This window comes from Lagopus muta, chromosome 14 (assembly GCF_023343835.1).
Source record: "Lagopus muta isolate bLagMut1 chromosome 14, bLagMut1 primary, whole genome shotgun sequence".
NCBI lineage: Eukaryota > Metazoa > Chordata > Aves > Galliformes > Phasianidae > Lagopus > Lagopus muta.
This window is the reverse complement of record NC_064446.1, coordinates 10422691-10447902: the sequence shown is the minus strand read 5'-3', so window position 1 is coordinate 10447902 and position 25212 is coordinate 10422691. Positions and strand designations below refer to the sequence as shown.

General features: G+C 43.1%; 1 protein-coding gene and 1 long non-coding RNA gene across 8 annotated transcripts in view; both read right to left on the bottom strand.

The window, feature by feature from the left end:
* The window catches only part of EBF1 (EBF transcription factor 1), a 268717-nt gene that overhangs the window by 184494 nt on the left and 59011 nt on the right, over positions 1-25212 (bottom strand). The window lies entirely within an intron of this gene.
* On the bottom strand, positions 6632-12663 carry LOC125700338 (uncharacterized). The gene is made up of 3 exons (XR_007379863.1): positions 9908-12663; positions 7510-7633; positions 6632-7394 (listed from the first exon to the last, which is right to left on the bottom strand). It is a non-coding gene; the product is annotated as an uncharacterized LOC125700338 (long non-coding RNA).

Genomic DNA, 25212 nt, shown 5'->3' with positions numbered 1-25212 from the left:
ACTACAGAGAACATTAGTTTGAATAAACTAGTGCAAGGGCCTAATGCAACACATTTAAACTATTTTAATCCTCATTTAAATAGATTTAGGAAGTATTAGGGTAGTTCTTGAACTTCCTATGCAAGCTATGCTGTCTTCCGAGTCAGACATCCATAGCTCAGTGCAGTAAGAGGATGCTCTCCTTGCATTAGCGTACTGCCACTGGTAAGGGGGACATGCCTACTGGTGTGTACTGATGGAAATCACTATGCTGGAGCCACTGCAAATATGCATTCATGAGAGGGTCCAGCTGAGCTCCCCCAAAGACATCCACCTGTCACCACATCCCAGGAGGTGACCAGTGATGGGCTGCATGCTGGGTGGAGCAGAGGAGTGCTGACTCCCCTGGCTGGGGCTGAGCTGCAGGACAGATGTCTCACCCACAGCCTCCTCCAGACTGCAGTCCACCGCTCCAGCAAGGACATCAGGACTCCAAATGAGATTTAGAGTGCTCTGCTCCTGGCAACCCAGTGGAGTTCTCTTCCAAGGGACTGAGGGGGAGGGAGGGGGGCACGCACCCGCAGAGGGGGGACTTCTTTGGGCAGGAGCAGCCTATCTGCCTTAAATTCACAAAAGGATTTTTGTAACCCGTCTTCCCCATAACGCTTCAAGAGCTTAAAATACACTTTGAGGAAGGTTTCAAAGGTTTTTCCCCTCAAATCTATCTCTGCTTATTCACTGTGGATTCCAGAGGGATGACCTGGATTTCCTTACACACTTTCAAACCAAATTATATCAGTCCCAATTAGGTCATCTTCTAGCTACACCTACAGCTCAGACTGCAACATTTCTTCCCCTACACATCTTCCCCAGTTACAACTCTGGTCAGACTAGCCTTCTGTATTAGAATAACTACTATAAAGCCATATAATGCAGCCTAAAAACGTAATTATAATTGCAACGCCAAAAGCAAGCCAGTCAATATCTTTGAGATTCTAATAGTTTCAAGCACTATTACCTTAACGGTCTCACATCACAGTGCTGATTAAAGAAACATTTTGTCTTTTTATCTGTATTCAATGGAGAGTGTAATCATTGGAGCATAGAAAGCTAAAACATTTATTAGGAAGTATACATCTCAGGTCAGGCAGCAGAAGTCAATTCTGAAGTGGCAAAGCTGCAGCGCGATGCTGGGTCCCATTCCCATCCCCACCCCCCTCCAGCAGCACTCACTGAAAAGAGATATCCGTTCAGCAACGTCAACAAGGCTGGCACGTGGCTCTGATGTATAACTGCTCTCAAATGAAGAGAATATGTTTGCGCGGGGCTTTTTCTGTTTTGCTTTTAATTGAGCAAATCTCCCTTTACTCACACTAGCGCTGCTCTTCCTGCAGAATTAGAGTACTGGGGCTGTGCTCCCCTTTTTCTACTGATAAGTTCGTTGTGTTTTTTTTTTCTTTTTGCTTAATTGCTTAACAATAAATCCACACGCGCTCTATTATCCATAGCCTACTGCAATGTTCCTCAGGGCACATGATCAGCAATCAGAATGCTTGAAAGATGGCCAACCTAATCTTAAATATCCCAGTGTATTACTAAATCAGTATTTCAAATTTAGTGGAGGTACTCAGATATGTTTTCCTCTCTGCAAGAGGCATCATGTAAGTGGCAAACAAGATACAGAAGATCGATTATTTAGCATAATTGCACAATCTAATTGTATGGATTTTAAATGGAACAAGGCGGAGAAAGATTAAAATCATACAGCACAGCAGTATACTTTCACAGAGTGCATGAAATATATTTTCCCCAATTAGTGGAACAATGGAAATATTTACTGTCAATTCAGTGAAGATATTCTGAAATGAGTTGAGCAAAATCCAGATCAGCAGAGGGGCAAACATTGATCATTAAAAAAGGAAAAAAGATAGAAAAAGAAAAACCTGGACACCCTGCTCCCGGGGATGCTTCATTTCAGAAGCACATCTGGGGACCTCAGGAACACAGGAGCATGCTGGCTGCCCAGAATACAGCAAAACACCCACGTGTGTGCCACCAGTTGCCAACGTGGAGCCCGCGTAGCGCATCCTGCAGATTAGCCCAGATGGGGAGGCTCCCTGGTCTCAAAAATTAAGTCCAAGTGCTAACCTTGTCATACAGACCAGGCAGACAAAGGCAGGGAAGCACGGCTGCACTCCGCCGTACCACGGGTTAACTGGCATTTCTAATACTTTTCACCTAGCCTGGCTTGACAGATGCCTAACCTTCGCTGCCGAGTGGAGACAGCCTGATGGGCCTCAGCCATACAGGGGGAAAATTTTTGATGCTTCCCACTTATGACATGATTGATTTTCTTTCAGCGGCCCTTCACTTTTGGCTGTGGCGAAGGCTGCCTGCCTGAGCCCCCGCGTGCCCTGACCTCGACATATGGCCGCTGCGAGGCTGAAAACTGATGACGGCAGAAACCTAAAAAATCAATAGGCCCTGTCAGTCAGTGGGGAGGCGAACGTCTTTTAAAAACCCAATCACGACATGTACTTGCTGCATGGTGTGGATCTACTGCACACTTGAGAACACACTGAATTCCCAATTTTTTTGTTTTTTATTTATTTATTTCCATTTGTTAACACAGCGTTTACCTATTTATTCCTTCACCTTTTATCCTGCAAGAAAAGCGAGCCACGTCGTTAGGGTGGAATCTCCATGATATTAACAAGAAGAAAAAAAAAGAATCCCTGGGAATAATACGAAATAAACAAGGAACACCTTTCCAGCGTCAACATAAACACCAACATCATTATTTTTGACGCTATCTGGTAAGAATTTAGATGTAGGGAGTTCCATAACTCCCTATAGCCAGTGCCAGTGTAATGTAAAACATACAATTATCAAACTATTTTAATTTACTTTGTGGGGGGGAGGGGGGAGAGGTGAAGTATTGCTTTGGGTTTTGATTTATTTTGGTGAATTTTTTTTTTTGTTTCTAAAATATGTAAAAATAAAAGGAACTCACTCTTAGTTCTGCATCTCACAGATCTCAACACACACCAGCGAGAGGAAGTTACTGGGTGCACTGATCTCAGCTGGAGACCCAATGGCCACTGGTGCCAACAGCACACAGCTGAACACCACCAGCTGGGGAAGGTGAGCATTGTATAAGACAGGCAAGCAACGTAACATACACTGATTTGATTTCTATGTTTTGCCCCAAAGTGGTCATCTAGAACTCTGATGAAAAGCCAACAAACAAACATCCAGCCATGACAGATTTGCACTCCTGACTGGAGAAGGTAACATCCAACCCATTTACGCCTCTCTGTGATTTACCCAATCTTGCTGAAGTTTTAAGGGGAAAGTCATTATTCAAAAGCCATGCCCTCATACAGGAAAAGAATAAATTTAAAAGAAAACTGAAAGGAGATGGCTGAGAAATCAGTGCATTACCAGGATGCACTTTTAAAATCCACCAGAAGTCAGGAATATTTTCTTCCAAACAATAATCAAGCAAATAAACAAAATCTAACGCTGAATTCCCAAACTAAGACCAATTAAAGCTTTCTTTATGACTGCAAACCTGACAAGCTTACGATCTCGCCCTGTTGCAGTGGTGTGTGTGTGCGTTTTAATGTAATATTAATGAGCCAGGATGGAGGGTCATAAAAAGTGATAGGTTTTTGCGATGGTAAATTATAAATCGGTATTGATTTTTCCCGGCACTAATGCAGCCAGCTTATTGTAAGACACCACAGGCAAAGTGCACTTTATCAGATTAGACTGGAGCCTGGTATCAAATATACATGAGAAAAAGGATGCATTTGTGACTTAGACGAGACTTTTTTTTTTTTTTAGGGATACATGAAATTTTTAAGAAAAGAAGTCTCAGAATATTAAGAAATTAAATACCATTTTAAAAGATCGCAGATGGTAGCAAATAGATATTAATGTCACATTAGGGTAATTTGTTTTCACGCTGATGGAGTACTGGCTTATATAGGAATACAGGAATAAGTATGCAAACTAAATCCTGCTCAGATTTAACCATGTGCTTAATCAGTCCAATTTATGATTATCTCAACTGTTAATGATAAAAGAGTCCCTCATTTGCATAACACGCCTGAAGAATCGGGCCCTACATCTGCTTATGAGTACATGTACCAAAGTCTCATGTATATACATGGCCAGTATCGATTCTGCCCATGCTACTTTTTACATCCTCCACTGCTTTGAAGAAATTGTTTGCTTTCCCCCCCTGTATGGCATACCCTGTTATGCCAGCCAAAGAATATGAAAGAGCTTTTCCTTGTAGCACTTTTATTGCTTAAATGCTGTGAAGCTTTCCCTTCTCTTTCATCTCCAAACGCATTGGGAGTTGGCTGCACAGTAAAACCAGGCGTTATTTTTAAAATCGGTTCTGCTTTTCATCTCCTGACCTTCCCGCAGTCGGGATTTCCTCATTAAAACATTGTGATGACGTGGATAATTGACCAAAAAAAAAAAAAAAGAGAGGGGAAAGAGAAAACAGCAATAACAATGAAAAAAGCAGGGTTATATTCTGCAGCACTGCTGTGAATGAGAAGCAAGCCACCTCACCAGCCAGCACCACAATTGCTGTGCTGGGTTGGTACAGAAGAAACCACATCCCTGTAGGTGCTCCATGCCAGGCTGGATGGGACCCTGGGCAACCTGTGCTAGCGCTCAACATGGCAGTTGGCAACCTGCCTGCAGCAGGAACTAGCTGGCCTTTGAGGTCCCTTCCAACCCAAGCCATTCAATGATTCTGTTTCATAACAATCTTACACAAGCACACATGGGTACATCCTTTGTCGGTAGTGACTTGAGTGAAGCTCTGAAACCCCCTGAGCATCTTCTGTGCAAAACTCACCATTTACCCCCAGAAAACATCTTTATGCGCAGTTAGCAAGTAGCCATGGCACAAGAGTGAAGTGCAGGCATGGTGGTGATGGGATGATGGTTGGACTAACTGATCTTACTGGTCCTTCCAATGTTAATAATTCCATGAATCTAAGTGTGAATCTACATCAGCGACAGGAAATGGATAGGAAGGAAGGGGCCAGGGCTTTGAAGAGTTTTTTCCATAGGGAAGATGCACAGCCTCACGTGGATAGCACCCTCCTAACCCCCTGAAGGTGTTCACGATGGAGACATGGCCATGCCTGTGGAGGCCAGCGCTCCCACTGCTGAAGTCCCCATAACTCCACGGGAGCTTTCATATTTCACCTCCAGCAGCAATGCTCAGCATCAGTCTCTCAAAACCTTTCTGAAACTCTTTGCCTTCCTGTATTTCAATTTCATTATTTCTGCAAGCAGGCTAAGGAACAGACAAGGGCTTGGGAGTCAGACAGAAGGACAGGAAGCTGCTTTTCTTTCAGATCTGTGGGTATCAGGAGTCCCCAGCAAGCAATAAGCACCTAGATGGGTCTCTGGAAGTCCAGCATACACACCTCCAAGCTCAGCCATGCTGACACCGTGTGCTGTAAAAATACTTCTGACTAAAACAACAATTCTGCTCAAACATAAACAGTCTCGTTGCAGATTGCCAGCAACTCTGTTCATCTTGCACCGATACATTATATCACAGCATAAAAATTTGAAGTCCAATCTTAATGATCCTTTCTCAAACAAAATTTGTATAAATTTCAATGGAAAATGTGTCCATTTCAGGACAAGCTTTGGCTTTACCCTTATTACTTCAGGTGCAAGAAGAGGAAACTTTTGGTTGGCATTTTTCACCTTATCAGGTAAAACCTAATAAAGCCAAAAAGAACATGAGGAAAATGCAGTTATTCACAGAGCAGTCATATCCCACCTCAGCTGCTCGCTCTGTCCACCACCAATGGGGTGAATCAGTGCTGTGCCACAGCAAGCAGGGGAGCACAGCATCAAACCCGGTCCTCCAGAGCATCACTGTGAGCTCAGAGCACTCCCAACCAAAGCAGCACCTTTAAAGTTATTACTGTAAATGTTATTAAAGTGAAACAATCCATTTTTTGAAAAAACATATGCTAATTCCACTTTATTAGCGATGCCAAAGTCCTCATTTACATTTTTCATAAAAATCACACAGAGGTTTTTGCTGCTTTAGGGATAAAACTAATAAACAAATACATAAATTAGTATATTTTAATTAAATGTTATCCCATGAAGTAATATTGGATCCCACTGTCTAAGAGAACAAGAAAAAGAAAAACTAAAAAAGCACCTCTAACTTGAAAATTCACCCAGTATTAAAATATTAGAACTCATTAAAAACTAATTTGAAAATCGCTTTACCTAACAACCATAAAAAATTTTGACTCCTGTATTCTTAATACACATTATTTGTTTTGGTACAGAAGATTATCACTGCAGCATGTATTGCTATTAGAATACCCATACATTAGAGGCATCGTAATGCTTCCAGATTCTCCCAGGAAATAACAAAGTCAAGTACTGCGTGCCAATGCATCTCCATTTCCATTCTAAATACCGTATTACTTCCATTCTGTAAGAGCAAAGACTGTAGGCAGCATACAGACTGACAGCAGCACACAGATCAGTTTGGTTTTAGGTTCACGTATCACATTTAATGTTTTAAAATCTATGTATTTTGGGGTGGTGCATTCCCTGCTATTATTATTATTATTATTATTATTATTATTATTATTGTGAAGTGCTGCTCAGAGGACAAGAAATGCGATGGATTAAGCTGTAAGGTGTGGCTGAAGCAGTGGGGGGGAAATCCAACAGGCAGGAAACAATCACAACTTAAAATATTAAAGCAGAAAGAGCTGAAGCATTAAAAAGTAACACAAAATAGTTTTTAAAAATTGAACTCAATGTGCATTAGAACTCATTCACCTCAAGAGGATTTCTGTAACTCTTAGAGGCACATGGACCTGGACTCCACATTCCCATTGCTCACTATTCCCTACTGTAATTCTTTCTAAATGTAAGATCATTGCTTTGCAAGGCAGGTAGTTAAACAAAACGAGTGCTCTGTTTGGCAGCTTCACTCAAAAACGCTTTGCCTCCTACTTGGTTACATTTCCTGGAAATAGAAAGTTTAAAAGAAAAAGAAAAAAAGCAGCCAGAAGGAGCCACGAGCTGTTTTTCAGTACATAAATGCACTCTCTGAAAAGGTACATTCATTTATCAGCCTTCCTGAAAGTGTCACTGACTGTACAGCACTCCTGAAACTGTCATAAACTAACACAGAGGGCAGCTGCACCTGGAGGAACCTCCTTCCAGTATCAGCAAGTGGTACAGACTGAGCAGTGATGGGAGCAAAGGAAGAAAGGTAAAGGGATCGAGCAGTAAGCTTGGAGGATCACCTATCTGCAACAGCCTCTGAAAGCATGTTTAATTATTAGGGGATGAAATAATGTGGAGACATTCAGGAAAAGGGACCACAGGATCTAAAAAAAAAAAAGAGGTGGAGTTAAACCATGGAGAGAAATGTCACATCATTCAAATGTGTTGGGTTTGTGGGGTTTTCCTTCCCTCCATCAAACTCAGGAGTTTCTTATTTACCCCAAAGGAGGAATTTCCAGCAGCATTAGCACCCTGAATCCTCCCCTTCAGGTGTTCTCATCAGCAAACACGTGCTCCTGGTGGTAGGACCAACAGGTGATAACCTTTCCTGTCCAGTTCCCTGCTGAACAGTAATTAAAATAAAAAAAGGATGAGCAAAAAAAAAAAAGCTGTCTGCTGAACTTGCCCAGACATTTTAAAGGCTTTAAAAATATTTTCAAAGTGTTCCTTTTAAACTGCGAAGGCTCATAAGCCACTGTAAGATTAGCCTTAATATGGAGAAGTGACTCATCTACAGTGACATCAGACAGAGCCTGATGTCCTCTCTCACTTTACAGTCAGCCTGATCATCCCCTTGCCTCGCCCCGAGCCTTCTCCATAAATATTTAAACAAGCAGCAAAGTGATACATTATGGATATCATACTCAAAACCGCCTAAGTGACTCACTTTGAGCCAAGATCGACAAAGGTATTTGGACACCTAAACTCTGGTTTAGATGCTTAACTTCCCTTCCAAAGCCATGGGAAACCAGCTCCGCAGAGCAGCTAAGATCTTCGTATGTTGGTGAATTTGGCACTGGGTTACTCACTAACACAGCATTTAACATCTTAGTGACCATTTCCAGAGCTGTCAACAGGCCAAGGAGCAGCTTCAGCTCAGCAGAGGTGCAGCCACCCAGTAAAGAGATGCTGGAAGGTGCACAGAGAATCTCAGCCCCAACCAATGCTGTTAAAAGCCCACCCTGACTCCTAAATTTCTTCTCCCCAAATGCAGTGCAGCTGGATCAGCAGCCACACAGCTGTCTGGCATCAGCAGCCACCCCCTGCAGCTTCTCAGGGTGGAAATCCTGGATCACAGCTCACAGCTCCAGGCAGCTCTGCATGGAGGAGCTCCCAGGGGGATGCGCTGCCTCTCATGGCAGCTACTCCCAAAAGCCGTGTGAAGCTTCTAACAAGAGTGAGGATTGCCAGATTCCTGCCAGTGATTGTGAGTTATCCCCCATTTCACGTCAGCAAACCCCCTTTCCTCTCCCTTCTGTCCATATGGCAGAGCTTAAGGGCCTTGATTGCAGATGAAGCAAAAAGGTTCTCCCTCTGCTATCGCCACCCATAAGCCCCACTTTGTCACAAAATGCCTGTACACAGAGAAAATACAAAGACTCTCATTCATTCCCCTTGCACCCTCGTTGACCTCAACGGGAGTGCTCATGTGCTGGGCACTGAATAGAAGACTGCACTCAGCTGTGTGTGAGACCAGCCCTGGCCACCAAGCCCCAACAGCAGGGGGTTGGCACCAAACCTAAAGAAACAGAGGATGAAGCCACAATATCATTCACATCAAACTGAACTTCAGGGGGAAAAAAAAAAAATAAAAAAAATCATGTTTTCAAAGTGTGAGCTACCTCAGCAGAGTCCAATGCCCTTACATCCTCCCAACCCCAAAACCAAGGCGGCAGATTCACAGCAAAAATCAGGCTCCAGCAAAGCGAGCTTCTCTTGCCATCAGTGTGGTGCTGATTTTGTAATCGGTCTGGAAGTTTTATTTTTAACTGTTATACCAATGCTTTATAGAGACACAATTGTTCTTTGAAACCTTGCTAATAGGGCTGATCACTAATACTATTACTATATACAGAGCAGAAAAGCACAGTATAATGAAACTCTGCTATGAGAAGCTATGAACGAAATATTCTCTCCATAAAAAGAATTTTTAATTAAACATACAAAGGCTCCAGAAACTGGTCATCGTGTTAAGATGAAGAGATATTCTGCTAGTAACAGGTTCTCAAAACCTCCCCACCTCCTTTGGGCCCCCACAGTGCTATCATTTGCCTCTTAGAAACTGAAAATGGGGATTTTTTCCAATATGCTTTCACACTGACCACATGCTTTAAAACTCAGGGTCCATTCCAAGGAATAAAGCGAACAGAAATATAGAAATGCCCCTTTGGTTGCTTCTTGGGTGAGGTGACAAACCACAGATGTATTTCAGTATTCCGTGCAGATTGCCATGATTTATGAATTCAGTACCAAGACTGGAAACTTAAGTGTGGACCTCCAAAATTTGCATACATCCTCTGCAGACCATCATCTCCCCAAGCACGCTACCTAAAAAGATATTCCCCAAAGCAATTACCAATATAGCATACACGTGAACAGAAGCCTACAAGTAAACATGGATTATCATGGTATGCAGTCATTTAAGGAAGTCTGCAGTTCGTCCTCTCTGAGAAGTTCATTTTAGAGGACTGTAGCACCATAACACAACAAGAGAAAGCACAGCAACGATAGCAGAATACCAAAGTTCCAAGGCTGCAGCAAATGAGAATGTACCCAAACACAGAAGCTATAAACACAAAAACCAAGGAATAAAAATAATAAAAAAAAATCTCCTTACCCTTAGAAGGCCTCAGCTAAGCAGAGATCTCCAACAAAACACCCCCACCTCCACTGCCAACCCTTAAATGAGGTCTGAGAAGGGCTGGATCCTCCACCCCTTGCAATCATTCAGCTGCATTCCATGCACCTGAGCTCCCTGGCCTGGCCCTTCCTTCCCACCAGGTGCTCAATCACTGTTCAGGCTGTGACTCAGCAATTCTGCTACAAGGACCCACTTCAAAATGGAGAATGTGGCTCCCGCCATTTCCTAAAATACATTGTAAAAGTCACTGCTGCCAGAAAGGTTTCTCTGCTGCAAGAAAATTTAATACCAGTGGCTGCTTTGTCAAAGGTGACAGGCGAGCCCTTACATCCAGGTGCTGGGCTTTTCGGAGTGACAACTCCAAAGAGAACGATCTAAGTAATTCTCTTTTCTAAATTAACTCCAGAGAACAAGAGATAAGCTGGAGTTGCCCACTGACATACTGACCTAGCTCTGAAGTGGTCTGCATGCGATCGGATGCTCTTTGTCCTGAGCCAGAAGATCCACTTGTTCTCCTACAAGTAATTCTGCCACATGAACTTTTAAAATATCCTACATCTTGACCTGCTAAGCCTTTCTAAAACATTAAGAAATTTGTGTGTATATGACTCAGCTCCCATCTCATATTTCAATGGGTTAGACTGCATTTTTTCCTTGGCAATATTGTCTAGAGTTACCTGAACAGAACAGTCTCTGCTGTTCATTCACGTTTCTTAAGAGTTTAAACGGGATTAAAAAGTTTAAAAGTATTTGGACAACTTTAAAAAGTATTAAAAACCTTAGCAGACACGGCGTGCAATTTAAATCACTTGCTAGACTTTGCGTATCTTTCTAGGTATTTCTCTGCTCCTCACCACCACGCCATGCAGCACTTCACAGTGATTAGTGGCTTTGAACCTCAGAGCAATGAGGTGGAGGCACAAACAGACTCCATGGCTTGTCTGCATCCGTGCCAGAAGCCTGTGGCAGAGCAGTGAGTCACACGTGGGACAGCTCCATGGGCACTGACCTAGCCATAAATGCAATGCTCCTTGTCACCAAAAACTCCGTTTTTCTTTTAATTGGGAAAGGTCAAGAAAGAGATCTTACTTTGCACAATAGTAGAAGGGCGCAGCCAGTGACCCTCAAAGTCCTCTTCAAAAATTCACTACACTCTGAATCTGTATTGATACACAAGCGAGTCATCGTGGATATAATCCAGTTAAAAAACACCCTCTGTTTGCCACTGGTGTCTTTCAAGGAGGGGGAAGAGGAGAAACAGACAGAATTGTTTTGTTGTCAAGAAAAATACATCTAGCATAAAATGTTAAGGTTGCCAAGAGATGACAGTATTTGGCAGCATCCTAAAATGTTTGTCATTTTGAAAGTATTTATGCTAAGGCAGAAAATAAACTATCCAACATTTTAGTCGCTTTAAGTGATTAAAACAAGTCATTAGAATTTTAGTTGAAAATACTCTCAGATAAAATTTTCCCTTACCTAACAAGGCTGATTTCCTCCCTTACAGCAAAATAACTGCGTGCCTCTTTTTGCTCTTAAAGCTTCTTTCTTAGCTCTAAGTGCTCTTTGTGATGGAGGTGAAACAACATGTGTTAGAATATCATTTTCACTTTTATTGGATGCATTCTCAATTACTGCAAAGCTGAATAGAAACAGGGGAAAAGAAGCGGTTGGGAAGAATTTAAAAGCAAGAACAAGTTCCTTCTCTTTACAAAAAATACAGGTAGGTGCGTTTAGTTGCTTAAGTTTACATTCCAACACGGATTTGGCAAGTTTTCCTGATAGCGACTTGTTTTACTTCTACTTCTTGTGCTGCATTCAGACAATTTACAAATGCACATTTCTCATGAAGTTGGAAGTTTGGATCTATTTCTTTTCATTTTATAAAGACACTGATGTGTTTTTTCTGACATGCCTCATGAACTCAGTCAATCACAAGTCTTTCTTAATGGAAACCACATGTCTGCCCAGAACTGTGTAATTACAATGCTAGGATTCTTGGCACTGCCAGGAAAAGGGGCATTGTCAAACCAATTAGAGTTTATTTATTTACATACCATTTCTGGATGAGAATGTTCTTTCTTTTATGCTGATGCTGAGAAAATATATATTTCATGGAGTAGCTGTAATTTTCGCTAGATACTATTACATTTTGTAGCAATTACATCTCTAGTTTTCAGTTAGTTTGCACGTAAGGAAACTTTCCTTTAAACAAAACAGCTGGGAATAGCATCATGAATTTTATCAGCCCAGCTTTCATTTGTTTCAGAGGATGAAGGAGATGTGAGGGTGGCTGTTTTCCTAAGTTCAGCACAGTCAGTATTTCCACCCTCTTACACCCTACTATGGTGCATCCATCCCACTGCAGCTCTTGCCCTGCAGCCAGGCTCCACATCTGTGATGCTGCTGCAAGGCAGCATCACTCTGCACAACAACATTTAAAAAAATAAATTAAAAAAAAAAAGCTTTGTGTCTCAGGACACAGCCAACAGAGTGATGGAGCTCACTAGAGCAATGGATACAGCTCACAGGGTGAAGGAGCATTGGGTTTGGGGATGTGAGCCCTCACGCAGGCACCATCCGCACCTCATGTGGCAGAGGGTATCCGATACCGCCGTGCAAGGCTGTAAGGTTTTTAGTAATGGAGATACACTGGGCTGAGATCTGCCCAGCTGGACTGCAGCATTCCCTGCTGGGACGCTCTGGTCACAGGAGGCACCTCCTACCCTGAGGTTGTGTTAAACTCTACCACTGAAAATACAGAGGAAGGGAAACAGCTGTAAAAATCTCCTATTTAAAGATCCTGAAGCTTCAGAGCCTTCCATGAAAACCCTTCTATGGGATTTTTTCTTTTTTTATTATTATTTTTTATTTGTTTTTAATTGCTGCTCCAACTTTTCATGACTTCCTCGTCTTTGGAAAGTTCCAAAGCATTAAAAGGAAACATTAAGATCAGACGCCCTCCGACATTATTTTTTAAGTTTAATCATTTTTCCCCATTTTCCTCCTCTTTCTCTGTGCTGAGTGAGGGTGGGAAAGAGACAATTAAGGGAAACTCAAAACCCTCAGATGTTTCAAAAATGAAAAAGTTCAGTAGAAGTTTTCCCACACATCAGCAGAGAAGTAGGCAAAACTGTTTTCTTATGAAATTCTCAAAGTCAAAATGACTGAAACATTTCTTTTATTTGTATTCACCACTCCCTTCTCCCATTCTTAAGACAGAAGCCTCTGTATTGTCTTGCGTTCATGCCCATGTGCAGAGCTCTGCCCTGATGATCCTACAGCTTATAGCCACCAGACAAATGCAGGGTGAGGGCTGAAACAGTGGCACAGAGAGGGGAAATGACTTGCCCAAGGCCATGCAGCAGGGCAGTGACTCAAGTGATTTCCAATAACACAGTCATTTCTATAAAGAAATGGGGCTTGATTCAGCTCCATGCAGCACCAGCCATGCAGCACCACCTCCAGGACCGGGCAAATGAGGATGATGATGAGCTGACAGATTGGGCAACGGACAGAATGCTCTCCTTCTGCCTTAGGTCACCACTTTCATTTCCACTGTGGTTTGGTTCCCACAGTGCACTCCCGGTTGGCTTTGGGCATCCACATCCCTCCATCCTTCAAGCATCGCGTGGTGGGGATGGGCAGGAAACCTCTCTCTCCCACTGCCCCTACCCTAGGAGTAACCTGACAGCTTCCACGGGGAGGATAAATTGTCCCATGGCAAGGGGACAAGGGATTTTCTGCCTTTGCAGAGCAGGAGACTCCAAGGAGAGATTGGACCATAATCCAAGTTACATTTTCACCTCTGCTCCATCTGTGAGGTGCTGCAGCCCTCCATCAAGCTGCCTCTTGACTATGAAGCAAGGAGCATCAGCTTCTCACCAGGAGGCAGGAAGAAAAAGGCCACCTTACACAGCAAAACCTCGAAATCGGTGCTGTAGTGGCTGGATTTCAGTGCTCATTTTGAATTACAAAGCACAGCAGCAACTTTCCGCACGCAATTTCTGATTCTGCTTTCTATTCCTGTCTAGCTGCAGCTAGAGTTTTGCCAGTGAAAAGTGCTATAAACAGCCCTGGCCTAGCTGAAAAAAGCAATATGCCGTCAGTCTGACATCTACCTCGCTTTTCCGCTCATTGTCAGCACTGTGATTGATGGTGTTGTTCATTAATGTGGGACGATTGTCAGCTTTTCCTGAATAAATATAAAAAGAAACAAAGAAATCCCCACCCTTTTCAAGCCAGAGTGAATTATTTCCTATTTTCCTTCACCAAAGTCTAGCATGTAACGGTACACTGCCTGCAAAATATACCGGAGCTTTAACCACTAAGTAGGAAACTGGACTTTGGATAGAGGAACCAAAACTTTACTTAAGCCGTAGGCACAGTAATTAAATTTTACTATTATTTATTTTCCAAAAGGAAAAACCTATGGCGTGCCCCAAAGGCTTCTGCTTTAATACAGTACTTCAGTTTTGTGCAAAAGCTAAAAAAAAATCTATTTGGTGAAGACTAAAATGACATGTGAAAAGCAGAGGCAATCACAAGCACCGCAAAAGATAGACAGAGATTCAATTTAGTACACGGCTGCATCTTAATTCACACTGGGGAAAAGGATAAAAACAGCAGGAAAATTCCCATACATCTGAAGTATTTAAGTGATGGATATATTTTGGGGGGTTCTCAGCACCCCCACAACACTGCTCATGCCATTTGGGCTGTTCACCAGTGTCTGAGATGTTTGTGAAGTTTGACACAACTTGCCTTCTCTGTATTCCCACAAGCAAACGATGAAGGGGAGGGAGATACCATGCAGCCCATCCTAAACTCTGCCTTACCATTTGTCATTTTCACTACACATCTTCTCTCTGTGACTTTTCCTTGCACTGGCACCCTTAGCTTTCTGCTTGATGGAGTCTTTCTAATCAGGTCATTGCTTACATCGTTAGCGATAGGGTCATTGCTCAACATCTTCCTCGAATCGTACATTGCATCAGTGTGTATGAAACAAAACAACAACAGCAGCGATTACAAAACCGTAACTGGGCGTGGGGGCGAGAAGGGGAGAGGAGTGTAAAAGGGTGAGCGATGATGAATTCAGCAAATTAGGCTTTGGCACTGGTTTCCTTTAGAAGCAACATGTTAACAATGCTAATACTCTCGGCAAGTGCTACGTTTGTAGAGTTGAATGGCAAATTATTTTTAATACCTCTGTAAAGAACAGGAAACTGAGAACTGTGGAAAAACTGGCATTACGCCACCGATTGAAGATTCAATCTGACTGTAATAGAAGGTGATTATTGGGGACTAGCAGGCAGATGATGGATGATTTCCTCCTAAAATGACAGCTCTGCTGTGTATCAGCAATCCTCACGCAGCACAAATGTACAGGTCGGCTTTTGTGGCTTTTTAATTCTTACCATCGTGGGAAATGGATTTCAAACCTATGGCAAGCCGTTTTGGGCTGGCAGGGCACAGTTCGGACTGTTCATGCCTTTCTCTTTGCCCCTCTTTTTTAAGTTCTTTCTTTTCTTTTTGCAAAGCTGAGGATACATGCCCAACAAAGTTCATCTCCCACCCTTATCTGCTTTGGTTAAAAATGTGCACCAAGAGTATAACCTGTGTGCTAGAATGATGCCTGCACCGTACTTTATTTCAGAGCTACGAGGGTTTCCCAGCACGTGGGCACCAAGAACCGCCCTGGGGCCGCTGTGGCTGCCACACCAGCACACTTTCCCCGTTCCACTGCAACAAATGCAGCCCTGAAAGTCTGACAAGGTTAGAACAAGAAATATTTTAAGTTCCTCGCATGAAGCTGTAAGCGCCGTACAACGCTTTGTTTTAAAAGACAAGCGGATCAATAACCCCATCTTTTATTGCTTGCCCCTCCGCGTACTCCATTAATAACCATGCAGCACTTATAGCACACCACCAAGTCACAGAGGAAAGGCTCTGGGGAGGAGCTCCTGCTCCATGTCACAGTGGGCTGGTGCCTGACAATGCCTCGGCTCCCCGCTCTTCACAGCAAATTAGGACGGACATATGTTCTGGTGTCTGTCAAGACTCAGTCCTGACGCTCTGCCAGTCCTGCACAAAAGGACGGGGTAATCCACAAGAGCAGTAAATTTATCAATCAAATCCCGTAAGTGTTCCTTGCTGATAACACCAACCCTCTTTCGAGTGTAACAAGAAAGCAGGGTCTGCCTCGGTGGGACGTCATGGGCAGTTCCGCCTACAAGAAGCCCTTGTCAATATTTCACAATGTGTTTGTCACTCTCCTGTCTGTAGTCAATCCGACACCAGGCTGGGCTCTGCTTTAAACATGGGGTATTTCTATGCCAAGGGGGAAAAAAAAGCAAAAGAATTCTTCCTACAGCTGGTTAATGCTGAGCCTTTTTTCAAGTAGGCTGCAAAGGAAAAAAAAAAAATCACGTTTTGGCCTTTATTTAGGTCTCAGCAATGGGTAGGTAATTCATTATTAATTTTATATTTGTGTGCAATCTGCCCCATTTTTGCAGTTCATAAATGCAATTAAGGATGATGGAATAAAGCAAGTAGGCCAACAATGCTGCATGAGAACAGTGAATTAAAACGACACGTTTCTCCCTCCCTCATACCACAGGTTGCAGGCACTTTTGTGATAAAACCAAGATTTGCTGCAGTTTGGAACCGTGTTGTTGCACAAAATGATATGCCAATAGAGTAGTAGCTACTGTTTATAGTAAAGGAGAGCAAACCATTATCAGTGTGCGATGTCAATTTAAATTTTACTGGAACAGAAACCTTTTGACCCCTTCCAAATTTGATCCATTACTGGGTTTATACATGAAAGCTTAGGAGAGAATTAAATTAGAAGGAACATTGCAAGAGAACTGTATTTGCATCCATTGCACTTAAGACTGAAGATTAGTTGACCTTTGGAAAAGGGGATTAAAGCAGTTTCACCATCAAGAGAAGACGATCTGTGTTCTTAAGGCAATCAGATTGGGAAGGGTAACAACCTCTGAAAGATGAATTGAACTGAGGAAGAATCCATGCTAATTTGCATGGTTTACATGTCACTTAGAAATGAATTTTGCAGTGATTTCTGCAAAAGGAATTGTGCAGCGTTTGAATTATTCCGTGACTTCTTCGGTGCTGGCATGTAAATGTGGTAACTGTGTCCATTTTCACAGTGTAATTTTACAATAGATTAACCTCAGAAAGGGTATCAGTAGCTAGTAAAGATGCTGCGCACTGCATACGCCTGGAACAGCACAGAGCAGTCACAAGGAAGTTTCCTTTTCCATGGAGAAATACGTGGGAAGAGCAATGACCCAACCACAGCCCTGCAGAAGTGCCTGCTCCACCGGGGGCCAGAGAGCAAAGAACACCTGGGCTGGAAGAAGGCCTACAATGGGGCATGAAATGAGGCTTACCACACAGCTAGCAAGTGCATCTGGAAAAATAGAGAGAGCTGTACACCTTCCTAAAAAGGTATAATGGTTTCTCTGCAAAGTGTCATTATTCCTGCAGTTGGACAGAGGGGGAGCCTGTTCTTCCTCCAGGTCGGGTATTTACCTGTTAGCTTTATTATCTATGTCATGAAGTTTCACAGGAGAGCTCATCAATTAAAGCATAATCATATTCTCATTGAAAATTAATGACAAACCATCAAAGCTGAATTCTTTCTCATAACCAGGAAAAAGGAGCAGTGAATGCAGATTCCTTACAGTATCTCTGTACCTCTCCAAAGTTACAGCTCTTCAGAACACCATTGCCAGTAAGAAGCCTCTTCCAATGCCATAGGATGGAGAACATTTTCTATCAACCTTATTTTGGATTTTGGAATATAACAGGCTCTAACAAGACCAGAGTCAATACAGTTTCCAGGCAATTAAAAGAACCAAGTAACGAGGCTGCTAAATAAGATACCATCACACCATAAGGCAGCGTGGCACCCATCAGCACACAAATCGAGAAAGAGCAAAGGCAAAGAGTAAGAGGTGAGCAGATCTCTTGGGAATCCTTGCTAAAGTACACACACAGCCACATGTGCTTAGGAAGCCATTTCTCACTGCAAAGCTATTCGTCAGCAGGCTTTTAAGAAATATGGCAGAACTTTCTGTGCTGAGTATTTATAATTTAAAGGGGCATTTTGTGTTGTCTTACATGCAGATTGCTCCGTTTCACGCCCACAGTTACAACACCTCACAAATAACACCAATAATCTGGATGCCAATACAATCTGCAACTTTGCATCACGGCAAGAGTACATTCTGTCCATGAAATCAGGGTTGCTTTGTCTGAGGAACAGAGCAGAATGTCCCCAGACCATCCATCTCCTGCACATCTCAAAGCAAGATATGGGTCAGCAAAGCATTTGTTAAATGTATTTTTCCCCCTGAATGACCAAATGGCCATTGCTTTGGTACCTCGGGGAGTATGTAAACTGAAAAGAAAAAAAAAAGCAAAAGGAGCATAAAAGGAAACATTCATACCTTAAAGAGGAAAATACACATCAGTGAAAAAATGCCTCTGTTTTAACAACAACAAAGTTCACTTCATTAGGGGAGGATGCTGGAGACAGGCTAACTTACATGGTAACATTCCTACTCAAGCTAAACACAGCTGGAAACCAAGTCTTCGGGGTTTGTTTAGAATTTTAACCACAGCAGTCCTGGTTTGTAAGGAAAAGGTGATATGGACATGAATCACTGTGTGTGCACCTGTGCACTGCCATGAAGGCAACACGGGGATCCAGCAGCGAGGTGCAGGGCCAGGGCTGTCCCACTCCGGGACAGAGGGACTCCAGCACAGCCACATCAAGCATTCAGCAGCTGCCAGTGCTTTCAGTTCCCCATGTATTCAGAAACTGGCATCCAAATTCTGAGATTTTTTTCAGGAAAACCAGAGCAGGGATTAGAGGGCATCTCCTGGGTCTCGTGGCTCTGTCACTGTCCCCTTACAGGAAGGCTTTGCTCATTGAGACCCTCTGCAGTGGGGATGGGTAAATAAGAAAAGGAAAAGGTAAGCCCTACAAACCGCTCCAAAGCTGCTATTTCTTCTCTTAAAATGACTCCTGTCTTCTTAAAGCAAAATTATTCAGTGGCCCTAACTTTGCTTTCAAAAAAAATTTTAATAGAAAATGGTTAAGAGAAAAATGATAGGGAAAAGTGTCATTTTAGAAACCCACAGAGTGATGGCTTTCTCAGCCTATTTATTAAATTGTTCTCTGAACGCCCAGAGAATTCACAAAAAGGCACTCAGTCGTCCTTTGCAGTACCGGCCCCTACACAAGTTTTACAGCAGCAGCAATCATATGATGTGCCCAGCTCCAGGCCAAATGAACAAATAAATAAAATAAATATGCACCCCTAGGCTGTGTCTGGCTTTTCCCATATAACTATCTCCAGGATGCCACCTCCAAAGAACCTCAATGTTTCTTTTATATTCACCTACAGAAAACCCCTTCCTCTCCCCACATTAAAGATTCAGCTTGCTGGCGGGGACACACAGAAGGGCTCACACACACACACACCAGTTTTTCAGTCACTGATTTACAGCTTGGTAGCACAACGGGCTTAGGATGACACTTTCAAAGGACCTGGGAACCTCACCCCTTCAGCCTCCCTGAAAATCACAGCTGTGTCCCTAACAATAACAACACACACCAGCTCAGGACCCCAAACCAGTTATTACACTTGGAAAACAGGCTGGAGAAACCAATTAAAAGACCAGTTCAGCATCCAGGTAAAGCATCAGCAGCAATTCCAGGCTCTGTAGGTAGGATTGCGCGTCAGTTTCCTCCCATGGGAAAAAATTATAAATTTTAAGCGCTGCCAACTGCCCCTTGTTTGTGGCTGATGGGCCTCAGCTGATGGACTGGGAGCTGATCTGGGGACCGCCTGCAATCCCCGAGCAGTGCTTGGGGAATGGCTCCGAGGGGCTGCAGGGGGGAGCGCTGCAAGGGGCTCTGCCAGGGGCTGCCGCAGCGCCCCGTTCCCAGGAGCACCCCAGCAGCATCCGCAGCTGCTGCCCCACAAACCTCCACCAGGATCCACCACAGCCCCCACCTGCCAGCCCCACAGTTTGGGATCTGTTTAATTGTGCCCAGATCTGGGGCTGGGAATCTGGCTGTTTTGGGGACACGGATCTCAGTGCAGAAATACTCTCTGTCTATCACAAAAAGGTTTGTTGAGTTTAGCCATCTGCCCAGGTCTGATTTTTGGGAGAGACAGAGGATGGGCTGCGGGGTTTTATCCACAGGTGAGAGCAATTGGGGAGACAGCTGTCAAAAGTTACTCCTGTTGTTTTAAATATTGGTATACGGGAGAATATTGAGCGCCTTTACATTAATTTCCTATTAAAAAGGAGGAAAAAAAGGATTTAGCACTTCTAAGAAGACATATCTGCTGCCACAAGGTAAACTCCCCTTGGAAGAATGCTTGGTGCCGGAATATAAACCTTTGCATATTATTCCACTGAACATCTGTTGACCGTGAAACTTCAGATAACCAACATTAACATATACAGTCTGTTACTTTTTTTTTAACAGATTATTCACACTAGATCAGCAAAGCTCCCAAAGAACTATTTTTCTATTTGGTTTTTTTGTTTGTTTTTTTTTTTTTTTTTTTAATGCCAGCAACATTTAAAAGAGAGAAAGAAAAAAAAAAACAAAAAAGTTCAGAAACAAGAACCATTTTTTAATGTATGAAAAATGAGACTTTTGGATTAGAACTGGAATTCCACACGGCATTCAAGACTGCGTTATCAGCTCTGCAGCACCCTATTAATCTGGTACAATAAAATGCGTCGGGGTTTTTTTAAAGGGAAACTGTCTTTCCAAAGGAAAAGACAAGGGTCCAACCTTGGTAGTAAAAGTGGTGCTCAATGAAAGTAACGGGAGATTTGTGTCATCTGGCCATCTAATTGGGGAAAGACGCTGAACACAGCGCAGTGCTGACTGTAATCAATGTGATATTTTTTCCTAACTGAGTTTTATAGATTTTTTTTTCGCTTCTTTCTGTAGGTGCATGTGTGCCTGCCCAGATGTATATATCTATTTTATAAATATTATTTAATGCTTATATAAAGCTGTCAAAGGACACTAACAAAGCAGCAGGATTCAATTAGCTTGCACTTTTTAATAACGACCCCACATCACCGCACTCCCCCCCTCCGTCCCCGCGCCGGTTCCCAGCGCATAATTTCAGCCTGTGCTCAAGACAGAGCACGGCTTTAGAAAAGCGAACCTGAAATATTAATGCGTGTTTTGCTAAGGAAGTGGAAGTCGAATCAACTTCCTGATACCCAGGGTATCTGATTTCTAAAACGGTCTGACACTGATTGTCACAGCCCCTCCAGATGTGGGGCGAAGCGCTGCGGCGGAAGCCCAGGTTTGCAGCCCACTGCTGCGTCGGACGCCGAGCTCAGCGGACTGCATCCTCCCGGAGTATATTTTTGTTAGCTGGCTGCCCGGAAGCCCTCCACTGCTCAATTTGTTTTGTGATCCTGCAAGGGCCTTCCCAGTGCTGATGATGGCTCTGAATTCAAGAGCTTGTTTGCTTTGATGGGACTGGGAACCGGTGAGTGCCTGGCAACTCCATTTATCCCATGCAAGAGAGGTGTCGGGGCCGCGTCCTGAAGCATGGGTGTATTTGCAAAACTTCTCATTGCAGCCTGTTATTCACCGCATACAAAAACAATGCCTTTTTTGTTCCCAATCCCTCCCTCTTTTATTGCTTTGTTTATTGACATTTGCAGTGCGGGACTTTTTAGGAGCATTTCTTCATATGAAGAGCAAATGTCACAAATACCAAAATTTGAGAGAGGGAGTGAGAAAAATCCCAAGAGCACCACTGATTTCATTACCTCAATTCTGGCAAAAGAAATTGGAAATGAAAACTTCTGCATTTTCCTTCATTATGTCCCCTGCCTTCCTTCCACTGAAAATGCACAGGGAGAGAAGCACACACATATACACACACACAAAATACAGAGACATTTGCTTATTTCATCCCCAAAAAACACAATTTTAGGAGACAGAGAACACAAGAGGCGATGTCCATAAAAAGAAAACATCAAACACAAAAAGTGTCTTCTTGCCCCTTTGCCCAGTTTGGAGCTGGAACGTTGGCCACTGCTGCAGAGAGCAACATGTTGGCTCCAAGAGAGCAACCAGTCAGCGCTGTCCTGGCAGAGCAGCCCATGCATCAGGCTGCTGCACGCTGTCTGTATTGGGTTTTCACTCAACTGTGCCTTAAATTTCACGTTGTAACTATTTTTGTGTGTGTTTATACTCAAAAATTACCATATCTCACGCATTGCTGCTCACAGAGGGCTTTGCAAAATTAGTCCTGCTCTTGCAAATATTTTCACCTATTTCAGTTATACTTAACTTTTACTCATAGAGTTGTTTTTTTGGTGGGACTTTTTAAAGGGTCTTTTTTTTTTTCTTAAGAGTTAAAATATGTCATTGTCAATTTTAGCATTTCTGAGGGCCTTATCAACGTGATTTCTATGCAGTGATGCTTAATTTGGGAGCCATTAAAAGCAACAAAATTCTTCTCCTCGCTGCAGCCCATGCCTCAAGCCATGTAGAGCAGAGCCAGCTGTCTCTGCAGATGCTCAGCCACCCATCGCACCAAAACAGCAGAGATGCACCAAGTTTTGGGGTGAATGCAACCTACCCTTCTATTATATCTACCAGGCACAGGCTGCATGTGGACGGCAGGAAAAGATGCTGCAGGAAGAACTTGGAGCAAAAAGTTTGGCTGTTCCCTTCCACTCTTTCAGCCACGCGCAGTGTACAGCAGAAAATCCCTGCTCACATCTTCCCCTGTCCCCCTCTGCTCAGACGGACTTTGCAAGACCAGGACTTTCTTCTGTGCAGCTTTTCCCCCTCGCTTGCACAGCACTGCTCTTTTACTTGGCAAGACAGACAGTAATCTGCATAAAAATGCACTCCATACTCATACGACTTGCTCCAAAAATAGTGAATTCCTCCTCTGCTTTCCAGGCCCCAAACACAACCCTGCTCTCGCAGTAACACCACTTTGTCACTTTGCAACGTCTACAGACAGCGCTGCTGCAGCCGGTTACAAGTCAGTGCATTCAGTGACACAGCAGTACACGGCACAGCAACAGAATCCAATTTAACACAACCTAACGTATCAGAAATGTAATTTTTCCCCGTTTCAGATGGGCTGTCTGCTGGCACTTTGAGTATCAGATAGCCACCGGCAGTGGGTCCGGAGCTGCTCTGTTAATGCTGTCTGCAGCGCCTTGGTGCGCGCTCGCTGTGACATTTTCGGCACTGACAACGCAAAGCACATGTGGACACAGCCAGAAGTGGTTTCAATTTCCAAAAGAGAAAAGAAGCCTTTTCCAAACTTTTTCTCTTTTTCTTTGCAAGCAAGTCTGGTTAGGATTTTACTTATATGGTTTAAACGTATTAGATTTGAACACACTGTTCGTATTCTCAGCTAATAAACTCCATTAAACCCTGGTGTGTGCCATCCGGAACGCATGCAGCTGAGGAAGGCACTGATTAACGAGGCAACGTATGAACAAACCACATTTCTCAGTTATTTAAATGTCTTCCTACAATTATTTAACATCCATCACATGGAAGAATACAGTTTTATATGGAACTGCAATCTCAAGAAAATGCAGTATTCTCGCTTATCATAAAATAGTACAGTAAAATTGGTGAAGTACTGCAGAAAACCCAGCAGAGCACTGCTCCAAAACGGCCGCTGCCCATTTACTAACTGCGCAGGACAAGAGCTGAACGTTCAGAGAATCCCCACAACTGCATCCCCAGCCAAGGGGTGCCTGCTGCGCACACCTACACCCGCACAGCCCGATCGCTGCCGCCCTCAAATGGCCCATTCAGAAACAAAAAATCCAGAGAAAGGATTCTGTGTGTTTTCTGGAAGAATTTGAAGCATTTCCTGGACCACCGCACACCACATCAGGAGGCACACTGAGCGGTGTAACACCCCAGTGAGACCTCAAGGAGCACAGGAGCTGGGGCCGAGCTCCCCGTGGGTCGTGCCCATGGGACTGCATGCTTGCACTGCTGCTCCTCTGCTGTCAGTGCTGCAGAGAAGAGAAAAAAGCAGCCCACACCATGTAAAGATGGACTTGCATTCCTTAGACCAAAATAATGCTTTTTCTTCCACGGCTCCAAAAATGCACTTTATTAAAAACTTATTAGGCACCATTCGTTTATATTTACCTAATTCTCCCACAAACACATTAATCTTTGAACAATTCCTTCAAGCATTTACCAGACGAATATTTGAAACAGGAGATGTCCTGTGACCATAAATGTCATGCTTATTTGTGTTTTATAACTAATTAATATCTCAGAATTCCTGCGTGTATCTGGGTAACAGTACTGTAAATATAAATGAAAAATAAGTAATAATTTATGAAATCTGATTTGCATTTTCAAATATAAAATGTGCAAAATCTAACTAATTAGCAAGAGTGAAAGCCAAGGTGTTTCTATAGCAACTATAAAAATGCTTTAAAAATATTTTATATCAGGCTCATTAATGTTTGTGCTCCTCACTTTTCCGTGGGTATTCCCTTTTACATGGATTTGTGTTAAGTTGTGATCGCAGAACATCATTTAATACATCTGGCAGAGCTCTGATGCTACCCTGTTATGCTGGCATTTCTGTCACATCTATGAAAAAATATTTGGTGTGCAGCACAAAAATTATAATATTAATGAGAACGGAATCCAACAACGCAGGAGAAATAATCCAAGCAGACTGCCATAGAACAGAAAACTGGAAAGTAACCCCTGAACTTCTTCTCTTTCCACCTTCTTAAAGTTCATCCTTCTAAATCCAACCTGCTACACATGGCAGCTCCTGATGGCAAGCCAACCTATCCCAGCACACAGCATCACTCAGCTCAAACAGAAGTTCTGATTCCTGATTCCTCCTTACCCTTTGCAATCCTTCCCCACGCAACTTTCTCACCTCACATATTGAAGTTGAACCTCATGCCCCCCCCCCAAAATGTGGGGAGGTGACAAAGGTCCTCGTGGCACCAGAAGAGGGGGCGGCCCTTTGTCATGACTTTAATTACTGAAAATCATTTGAGACTGAGGAAAGCCCATCACTTCCACGTGGGTTATTTGAATGCAAACTAAACTTATGCTGAATGGCACAGACAGAGGCCACCAAATAGCTTTTCTTTCCAAGCCAGTTTTAATCACATGCTAATTGCCAGCCCCTCTGCTGGGTATTGGTAATATTTCATGAAAAAAGTACACA